The sequence below is a fragment of the Adiantum capillus-veneris genome, chromosome 25, assembly GCF_014529385.1.
Source record: "Adiantum capillus-veneris isolate H3 chromosome 25, ASM1452938v2, whole genome shotgun sequence".
NCBI lineage: Eukaryota > Viridiplantae > Streptophyta > Polypodiopsida > Polypodiales > Pteridaceae > Adiantum > Adiantum capillus-veneris.
The window spans coordinates 93,171,098-93,182,889 of NC_140955.1; the positions used below are offsets into that span (position 1 = coordinate 93,171,098).

The 11,792-nt window shown below is 39.7% G+C and overlaps 1 pseudogene; it reads right to left on the minus strand.

The window, feature by feature from the left end:
* Nucleotides 1-1,408: 1,408 nt before the first annotated feature.
* LOC147425300 (uncharacterized) lies at nucleotides 1,409-2,027 on the minus strand (annotated as a pseudogene).
* Nucleotides 2,028-11,792: the final 9,765 nt, after the last annotated feature.

Consider the following 11,792-nt stretch of genomic DNA (forward strand, 5'->3'; position numbering starts at 1 on the left):
GCTTGGAGACGACACATGTGTTGCCCTCAAAGAGCACCTTGGATGACATAACTGAACTTACCAAAGGTGAAAATAAAGCCATTTGCTCACACGCTTGCAAGGAACCATGTTGAACATGTTCTCTGTTGTGCCCAAATTTTGTAGTGCTAGCAAGCTGCACATCTTATGGCGTGTATCTTTTTGAATATTTATAATGGAGAAACTCTGTTTTTCATAATGATGTCTATGTTGGCATAATGATGTATTTGTGCAATAGTTCAATAATTTTTTCTTTTCCTTTATGATGTCTTCATATTTGATACCTTTAATGTGTCGTAGGGAAAGAGAAACTATAGTTAATTGCCCTATATGATATGAATTTTACAATTGCATTGAAAAAGATACAAAAAGGCATATTGTCGAGACCAGACAGCTAAGAAATAGATGAGATTGAGAAGCACCAGGACCACTCCTGGAAAAATTGACGAGTATTTGAATTTTGTTCATCCCTCAAGGGAAGTTATTTATGCTGAGTGGTATCCACCATCGGACCTAATATGGGTCCCAAAGCTATTGGAAAACACAAAGAGCTCTCTCGTTCTTGATTTGAATGGCCTATGCTAGAACCCTGAAGGATCTTGGCTTATTACTCCCAAGTTAGAGTACCAGACTGTTGAATAGTAGCAATAGTTTCTGATAGACACTTTGACTAATTGGTTGTTTCTATGGCTGCAATCTGAGGACCACACAACATATACAACTGCCAATGGGTTTGACACTGGCCCATACGGGTTTTTGATGTAGTCCTCAACAAGATGGAATCAGATCTATGAGCAAGCAATGAGGCCCAGTGGAGGGTAGACAAAGGGAGGCTGTGACAAAGAAGTTGAAAGGCATGCGGGGGGAAGGCTCAGTGGAGGGTAGACAAAGGGAGACTGTGACAGAGAAGTTGAAAGGCATGAGGGGGAAAGGCTTGAGAGGGAAATATTAGAGGAGCAATAGCAACTTGAAGTAGAAAGGCAAATGCACGAACCAGAGGCTCAGCAAAGACAAGAGCACGAGCACACTGGGTACTACAAGTACAAGCACCATGGGCACCACAAGCATTTTCAAGAGTAGGAGACTCTTTTCATACTTGTAAAATTATGTACTATGATGGAAAGTTGTAATATCATCATGAGATTGCCTTTTCAATGTTCATACCTATGCCGACTTTAATTTTAGATAGTAAGGATCCAATTTTGTATACTATATTATTATGAACTTGGTAAGCTGATAGTAAAGATAGTTGTAGCCAACATACAATATGGTTATTTGCTAAACACCAAAGCCATGTATACATAGTGTGCACAAGAGACACATAACCAAATTTATGATAAAACAACATTATTTGCAGCAAGAAGTATATTGAAAATTCAGTGGTTACAACTTAAAAGTTGAAGGGTGCACTATTACAAATTGCTTCATAGATTTTTGGGGTGATTTTGTACACCTGCCCTCTCCTTGGGATGCGATCCATAGGTTTTTCGATACATCACATAAGATGTGAAAGTAGGTGGAAGATGGGTTGCTTGTAGTCTAGCTTGAAGGCGTATGCATCCAATTGCTTGTAATACAGTCCTTGCACAACAGATGAGCCTCTATCAATTACATTTCTCCATTCATCCATGTATCCCTTTTCCACCTTCTCCTTTACTACAACACACTGGAATCGGTAGAAATCAACATCCTCGGCATTGGTTGAAGCATCAAATTAAGAACAGCAAATGTGTCGCCAACACATAGAGCACTACTCAACACATCATGATGAACTTTGTATGTAAAGTCATTGTAGCCAACGACTTTCTCTTTTGAAACTTCATCTATTGGCTCAGAATCCGCCACAACCTCATTAGGTAATGGCAACAAAATATGATAGTCCCAAGCTTGCACGTGAGATTTATTGATGCAGCAATTCCACCTTCTATGCATGAATGCATCATAGAAGCATGCCAAGTTTCTTATTGTAGGGGCAGTTGGATCTTGTGGGCTGTGACCACGAAAAGCATTCAGAGTGCAAGATTTTTCCATAGTGACATAATTTTTCTTGACTTCCCTAACCTCCCAGAACACACGGGCACATTCCCTTTCTTTTGAAGGATATGATGTATGTGATCCCTAACATGTTGTCTTGGCATAATAAGCAACCACATCTGCTATACACCGCAAAATAGCTCCATTAGGTTTTAGTTGTTCATGGGTCAAGGTTATTTTCACAACTACTCTTGCACCATCATGCTCACCCTTACCATGCTCTGATCAAAATAAGAACCAACTCATCCCCATCCATGTGAGTCCACCATAACTTGCAACCAAATAGAAAGGCATAGCTCCCTTGAACTGCCAGGCCGCACCATCGAACCACACCCAATGTTGTTTAGGAGTGACACCCTCTTGTTGTAACCAGTCACGGTGTAGCATGAAGCAATGTTGCACGAACAATGTGTCATGCACCTTGTCATCTGATATGAAGAAGTGGATTTTCTTTTACCTCCCCTGCCTTCGTGGTCGTACGTTATATGTACAAAAATGTTTACGTGACTAGAGTGCCAATGCATTGAATGAATCTAATTTTTTCCTTCAAAAAGGAATAATTCTCAAAAGATTCAATAACTGAGACAATGAAATTATCTGAAAATGGAAGTAGACAATCCTTGAATTGTTGTCCTTGCCATGAAACTACATAGTTATGAGTGATGAAGAGCTTTAACTTGGTCTTCAAGAGTTGAAGAAACTCCTAGCACTACATTTCTTTATGCAAAAGATTTTTTATTTTATTTATTGTTTCCATGCTTGTCTTTTGCTTTTACATATCCAAGTAATTTCATAGTAATACTCTTACCTGGCTTTGCTATCTCCAAGTAACATAATTCTTACCTGGCTTTGCTATCTCCAAGTAACATAATTCTAACCTCTTGACTCCACATATTTTACAATCTCCCATCAGGCATTCCCTTATTTGGAAAACAACATCTGTTGTCTTTGGATAAAGAAAGGACTTCCACATTTGTGTGATACATTTGAACATGTAATGTGAAGCCAAGCAACCCTTGCTAATGTTCTTGCCTATGGCATAGATACCGCATACACAGTCGCAACATGTATCATGCAACCCAAAAGCACAAGAGCGCATATGGTTCTATGTGTCCTTTTAAAAGGACATCTGCACATGGTATTTTCAACACCATGTGTATCTATCCTTTAGTTGCCTGCAAAAGAATGGCTTCAACATCTCAAACATTCTCATACCAATCTTGCAATCTGGATCTTTTTCTTTGGATTTGTGAAAGAGCTCAACTTGCAATATCCATATTTGATCAATATGTTTACTAGGATAAATGAATCCAAACAGGAATATACAGATTGCTACTTAGGACATCTGACATGTTCACATAAACAAATCGGAGTGTTAAATAGCACATTCAACATCCTAACATGCATGTAACAGGGTATATTGACTACCATATACAATGTTTTCATTAGCATAATAGGTATGCTAAATAGCATACTGAGTGTGCTAACAAGCATATGTAAATAGCATAGCATGTGTGCTAACTAGCATTCAAGTATGCTAGCTAGCTCCTTAGGTATGCTAACTAGCATGGACAATGTTCTGATCAGCATACCCAAGATGGGAACTAGCATATTAGCTATGCTAACAAGCATAACCAGTGTATAGTTTAGCATATGAGGTATGCTAAACTACATAGAGTGTGTGCTAAGAAGAGTAGAAGATATGCTAACTAGGATGAACTAGGTTCTGACTAGCATACCCTGAATGCTAACAAGAATAATAGGTATGCTAATTAGCATACTAGTTATGCAGTTTAGCATACCCAACATGGTAATTAGCATACTAGGTATGCTAAGCATCATAGAATGTGCTAACCAACATATGCATTATGCTAGTTAGCATGCTAGGAAAGGTAGCTAGCATACTTATTACGTCAAACAACATATTCAACATGCTAGTTTGTATAGTAGGAACTCTAGCTAGCATAAACATTGTGTTAAATAGCATATGTAACATGTTAGTGAGCATATTAGGTATGTTTACTAGCATAAAATGTGTTAATTAGCATACATATTGTGTTAACCAACATAATCTGTATACTAGGTAGATTACTAGGCATGCTAACTAGCATATTCATTATGCTAAACAACATACCCAATATACTAGGAATGCTAACTAGCATAAACCTTATGTTAAACAACATACTCAGCATGCTATGAGCATACTAAGTATGCTAACCAGCATAAAGGGTGTTAATTAGCATACATATTGTGTTAACTAGTATACTCTATAAGATTACTTAGCATGCTAACTAGCATACTCATTATGCTAAACAACATACCCAACATACTAGGAATGCTAACTAGCATAGACCTTGTGTTAAACAACATACTTAGAATTCTAGTGGTCATACTAAGTATATTAACTAGCATAAAGGGTGTTGAGAGAGAGAGAGAGAGAGAGAGAGAGAGAGAGAGAGAGAGAGAGAGAGAGGGGCTGATTTGGGCATCCTGATTCTCATTCTCTCTCTCTCTCTCTCTCTCTCACACACACACACACACTCACACACACACACACACACACACACACACACACACACACACACACTTTGATGGTGTGAAGCAAAGAACTCCATCTCCTTCTCCAAGCTTGAGAAGTTGAGAGCCTACAGCAACAACTCTTGGCTATGGAATGCAAATCCAACCAAGAGCCAACCTTCAATGGCATGCTCATCTTCTCTACCATCTATATTACTATGCTAAGCTAAGCTACAAGAGCAATCTATGGTGAGAAAGGTACTTCTTTCTCGTATGTTACTTCTTCTTCCTCTTCCCTACCCTCATTCCCTGCTAGCTCTCTCCACCTTTGAAGGTGTTTGAGGTCTTGGGACTGAGGCCGGGGACAAGTTAATGATTTCATTAATTTGATTAAGGGAATAATTTAGATGCATGAAGCTTTCCATCTTTATTGCATTCATTAGATCATAAGGAACACAAATCTTGTATTGTACAAGTCTCTCATTATGGGACAATCTATAATACAAAAGCCTTTTGGAGGGGGGACCGGCTCCAAGTAAATCCGGTCCTCAACTCTTGTCAAGTTCCCTAATTCTCTCTCTTGAAAAGTATTGTTCATGCCAAGCTAATCAGGTATAATGAATATGTTGCTATGTATCAGCAAGTCTTCTCTTTATGCTCTTCAAGAATTCTCTTAAAAATGATCACTACAATTATTTTAATTTCGCTACTTTCCATGTTACAAGTCTAATTCCATTACATTGGTATCAGAGCTATTGGTTTCTCTTTTCTTGCTTAAGAAGAGAGGTCCTTAAGTTGTTCATGAAAGGTTGAACTTGTTAATTGCAAGAGGGTAAGTGGGACAGGGATCTATTTTCCTGATGGGAAGAACTTAGTTCGACGTACACTGTTGAGAACTATAGACTTAATAATGGAGTCTTTCGGGACTTGCCTTTGGCTAAACCATTATTGAGCTAATAACAAACTCGGAAAGAACCATAATCCATCGGGCATTGTTAGACCCTCTCCACTACTCTTAGCAATCACAATCTCTAAACCACGGGTGTGGTTGCTTGAGAGCCAATTTTCAAGAGTCGAGAAGGGTAGTAACTACGGTTTTGAGGGTACCAAAGCACAAAGTACTACTTACATAAGTTTAATTAGCATGGCTAACAATAATAAAGAGAGTAGAATGAATGCTGATAACTTTGATTTTGCACATGAAGGTGCTACTGAAGATGCCCCCATGCTTGTGAACTACCTTGTCACTAGGTTGGAACAAGCTATGGGCAACCCTGTCCTACAAGCCGAAGTTACCCAACAACTTTGCAGCTATGACCTCCTTAAAACTCCCCAAGATGAGAGAGAGCTTTAAGGAAGCCTCTTAATGAGACTCCAAAAGAAGGCTCTCTCTGGCGCGAGAAGAAGAAGAGGATCCCACTGAAAGAGAAAGAAGTGATTTGAAGGATGTGGCTCCATGAAGACGGCGGTCTCAACGATCACCAACTCCTCCTAAGAGGAAACAATCGCCACATAGTCCTTCTCCTCGTCATTTTGACAAGGAAGGGAGGAACCAAAGGAAGAAAAAGACGAGAAAGAGGTCACCCTCTTCTCCATCTTCATCATCTTCCTCCTCTCGCGATGAAAGCAGCGACTATTCTCCTAAAGAATACAAGAGGAGAGGACATCGCAAGTCCCATGCTGCTTGGAAAAGGTCTTACAAGTTAAAGAATTTCAAGGAGGGAGGAAAGATCATCTCTTTTCTCACCTATGATGGGACCTTTGGTACTGCAGACAAAGTTTTGGCCTTCATCCAACAATTCAATGCGGCCTTTGGAGATGAGGTCATCACAGAGTCCTTGAAGCTACACCATGTAGCTATGTACTTCCAAATTTTGTCAATCAATGGTGGGCTAGTCTCCGCGGGAATGGCAAAGCCCCAAGAACATGAAAAACTCTACGAGTTCCCATAATGAAGAAATTCCTTGCAAGTGATGCCAAGGACAAAGTGCTCACCAAATGGCGAAGTTTGAAGCTACTCTTCAATGAGTCTATCCACAAATATGTAGACAAGTTTTTGATTTACATCTCAAAGCTAAAATCTTTCAAAGGATAGACTTTGCCAAACAAAAGGAACAATTTTGTGCGGGATTATTTGAAGAAATGGCTCAGTATGTCAACTCACAACAGCCTAGCACTATCACCGAAGTCATCCACCACACTATGGGTGCTTCAAGAATCAATTTTCAACAAGGGGCGAGAAGAAATTTCAAGCCCATGGAAAACAAGGATCAAATGAAGCTAAAGGGAAGAGCAATGCTCAAAACTCTTCCCAAGGCAACACCAACACCAACAACAACAAGGCCAAGGAGAAAGGAACTTTCAAAGGTAAAAATAAGCTCTCTCCCGAAGAATTAGAGGCCTTTCGTAAAGACCATAAATGCTTTAAGTGTGGGGAGCAAGGACATGGTTATCGTTCTTGCCCCAAAAAAAATTATACACAATGACACTCCTAGAGCTTCCATGGTTGAAGTTCCAAAAGAGTATACTCATTGCAAAGGCTCATCCATTTCCTATGCTTGGGGAAAGGTGAGGGAGCATGATGCACTTATTCTCTTTGACCCTGGCTCTACTCACAACTTTATATCAAAAGAGTTGGCCACCAAGCTGGGCATACAAGCTTTTGAGGTGGGAGATATGGTCACTACTAATGGAGCTTTCAAGGGACAACAAGCCTCCATCATGCCCTTAATTGGGAAGTTGAGGATTCATGTCCAAAACTATGTCGACAAAGAAGATTTCTTCATCTTCCCTCTCCAACATGAGGATGCTATCCTAGGGGTACCATGGTTCAATTGGATGGCTGCCAACATAAAGTTCCCTGAAAGGAGAATCTACTTCACCTACAAGGAAAAGAGCGTGTATATAGGTGCTAATGAGTCTCGTCATACTATACCACTTGTAAATTCACCTGCTTTTGATAAGTCAATGAAAAGCTTGGTTTTTGCGTACATGATTTTTGTCAAAGAAACCACTAATGACCCTAATGTTTTAGGTAAAGATGATAAGAATCAAGAGGAATTAGAGTTGTCTCATTTCTTAAAAGGATTCCAAGATTTTTTTATTGAAGACATCCCTGGAGAGCCACCTCCAAAATGAGGGGATGATGACCATAACATAGAGCTTCTACCTGGGAGCTCACCGCCTAATAAGCCTCCTTATAGAGTTTCTCAAGCTCAACAAGAGGAGATTATGAGGCAAGTGCATGAACAAGTAGATAAAGGGATGGTGAGGCCTAGTTCCTCTCTCTTTTGTTCACCAGTCCTTCTAGTGCAAAAGAAAGATGGAACTTATTGCATGTGTGTGGACTATCAAGCACTAAACCGTATCACTATCAAAACCAGATTTCCTGTACCATGGGTAGAAGATATGTTCTCGATAAGCTACAAGGATTGACCTACTTTAGTGGGATTGACCATAAAAGTGGCTATCATCAAATAAGGATAGTGAATGAAGATATCATAAAGACCATGTTTCGCACAACGTTTGGTGTTTATGAATATCTTGCTATGCCTTTTGGCTTGACAAATGCTCCAGCCATGTTCAACCGTCCGATGGAGAAAATCTCTAAATTGACCCTACTGTATGTTTACTGGAGTGCTCTTTGTTGATATCATCATCTACTCCAAATCCATTGAGGAACATAAGCACCACCTCCAGGTAATTTTTCAAGCTTTGAGGGAGAATAAAATTTTCATTAATCCAAAGAAGAGTGAATTTTTCCTTGAAGAGATTCAATACTTAGGTCACAATATCTCTCAAGATGGTATCCGTATTGATCCAACAAAGTTAGAGGTAATAAACGGATGGCCTAACCCAAGGAATCTACATGAGCTACGAGCTTTATTGGTATGTGTGCATACTAAAGACGCTTCAGAGCTAAGTTCTCCCAAATAGTGTGACCATTACATGACTTGACAAAGAAGAATGTTAAGTACATATGGTCTGCCAAGGAGAAAAATGCTTTTGATAAGCTTAAAGCAAGCTTACCTCTCAACCTGTGCTTACACTTTTGGACCTCTCAAAACCATTTGAGGTCCAATGTGATGCTTGTGGAGATTGCCTTGGATCAGTCTTGCTTCAAGAAGGGCAAGCCATAGCATATGAGAGTCAAAGACTCAATTTCGATGAGCGTGTCTTGGGCATCTACGAAAAGGAGCTACTAGGATGGAAGCACTACCTTTTGGAGACTCCATTCATCCGACAAGCGAATCACCAAAGTCTTAAGTACTTCATGATGCAAACCAAGCTCTCTGACAAAAAAAATGAGGTGCACAAATTTTATTTCGCAATTCAATTTTCATATTGCTCACATTGTTGGCAAGCACAATCAAGTAGCTGATGCACTATCACGACGGCCAAGGGCCAATGCGGTGTCCATAGCAACTCACAATGATCTATCTTTCATGATAGATGAGTATGCTACTGACCCTGATTTTAAAGATGCAATTTCAGCCCTTGCCTTAGGGAAGAAAGAAGAACCATTCACTTTGCAAGATGGTTATCTTCTTCATGGCAATCGGCTATGTGTTACTCACTCTCTTTGCAAGAAATTAAAGTATGAGTCCCATGCTCCTCCCTATGCGGGGCATAGAGGGATTCAAACTACTCTTTGAGGAGTAGAGATGTATTTCTATTGGCGTACCATGAAAGTGGACATACAAGAGTATGTTTCCAAATGTGTGGTATGCCAAAAGACCAAGTATGACAGGGGGAAGCAACCTAGATTACGCCAGCCATTGCCAATTCCTAATTTACCATGTGAGAGCATATCCATGGATTTTATCTTTGGATTGCCCAAGTCTATCCATGGGAATACGGGAATATGGACGATAGTTAATAGGTTTTGCAAACAAGCACATTTCATACCTGTCAAAAAGACTATCAAGGCACACCAAATGGCAACCCTCTTCATATCCCAAATTTTTAAACACCATGGCTTGCCAACATCAATAGTGTCGGATAGAGATCCTCAAATGACCATTAATTTTTGGAAGGTCTCTTTGAGAATCTAGGTACACGGCTAAATTTCTCTTCGGCCTATCACCCACAAACAGATGGCCAAAGTGAAATAGCCAACCTTATGATTCTCGATCTACTCAAGATTTATGTTACAAAAGTAGATCAATGTGCCCAATGGGAGAAGTACTTACCTCTTGTAGAGTATGCATACAATTACATTGTCCATACCACTACAGGGAAGTCTCCTTTTGAAATCATTGAGGGAAGACCTAAAAGTCCCTTGCTACTTAAAGTACACGGGAAGATCTTCGCCGCCGATGAGTATAGCCGAGACCTACAAGAATCTTTTCAAAAGATTAAGAAGGCTATGTCCATCTCCAAACAAAGGAAAAAGGCTGTTTTGCTGACAAGCAGAGAAGGGCCTTAGCCTTCAAGGAAAATGATTGGGTCCTACTCAAGTTTCCCAACTTGGCTTGATTGAGCCAAACTACGAGCAAAAATCCTACGGCCACCAAAAGTATTATGCTAAGTTAGCAAAAAGATACTATGGTCCTTTCCAAATCTTAAAACCAATCAATAAGATGGCCTATCAACTCAAGTTGCCCAACCATTGGCTCATTCCCAATGCTTTTTATGTGAGCCTATTAAAGACTTACAAAGTTGAGCCACCAAAAGAACCAATAATTGAGGACCCGCCACAGATTAAAGATTAAGAAGAGGTGCTGCAGCTCGAATCGATTCTTTGACACAAAGACAAGGTACTAAGACATGGTAAGATTATCCGACGGTATCTTATTAAATTTAAAAACTATCCTTTTGAAGATGCTAGATGGATGCAAGGAACAGAACTTAAGGATAGTATGAACCTTGTCAATGCTTACAATGCTACACTAGAGTAAGCAAATGTAAATGCTTTCTAAATGAACAATGTTTTGGTCTTATAAGACTAATCCTCTTTTGTGCACAAATTTAAATGGTATGCATGCTTAGAATCATGTTTATGACGACATCACTCAAACACCAAGGAGAATTTGTCAGATATGCTTGTGGCAGCTAAGTCCCCAAGCACCAAATGGACTAGTCATCCATTTTGGAATGATGTCATAGGGTAAAAAGGGATCCTCTACCCGCTAAGAAACATAGACTAATGATTAAGACTTTATCTCTTCACCTTATATTCGAGGACGACTATGGTTTCAAGAAAGAGATAATGTCATAAAATTTAATATCTACCTATTCCAAAAAGACTTTCTCATATTGAATTGATCGTTCAATATGGGGGTGATGAATGGGAACAAGGGTTAGAATATAGACATGTGCATATAATGGAGCTTAGAAGACCGTAGGTTTAGCTTCCTTAAAGACCTCCAAAGGTTATTTTTAAAAGTCCTTAGACCTAGGACCTTCAACAAGCCGGGGCTGACCTTGAGGTGAGAAACCTACCCAAGCTTGAGGTGCTTGTCGTGCTTGCTGACTAAGGTGCTTAAGGTGTTTGTGGGAACCTTGCCTAAGCTTGAGGTGCTTGTCATGCTTGAATGACTAAGGTGCTTGAAGTGTTCAATTCAAACATGATCTCTCAAGAGGCATAAAAGATTGTAATGCTTAAATGACTAAGGTGCTTGAAGTGTTCGATTCAAACATGATCTCTTAAGAAGCATATAAGACACATGTCAAGATCCTCCCCATTTTCCCCTCATAATGTGCTTGAATCCCATTGAATAGGATTTAAAGAGGTCCGATGAGAATTTAGATGCATTTAAATAAATAATTAGGCTCTTTCTCTCAAAGAGGAAAAAGAGGACACTTGTCCAAATGATATAACTAAATAATAAGAGAGAGAGAGAGAGAGAGAGAGAGAGAGAGAGAGAGAGAGAGAGAGAGAGGTTGACCAAGCATGAGAGGGGGGACTGATTTGGGCATCCTTATTATCATCCTCATACACACACACACACACACACACACACACACACACACACACACACACACTTTGATGGTGTGAAGCAAAGAAATCCATCTCCTTCTCCAAGCTTGAGAAGTTGAGAGCCTACACCAAAAACTCTTGGCTATGGAATGCATATCCAACCAAGAGCCAAGCTTCAATGTATGCTCATCTTTTCTACCATCTATATTACTATGCTAAGCTAAGCTACAAGAGTAATCTATGGTAAGGAAGGTACTTCTTTCTCGTATGTTACTTCTTCTTCCTCTTCCCTACCCTCATT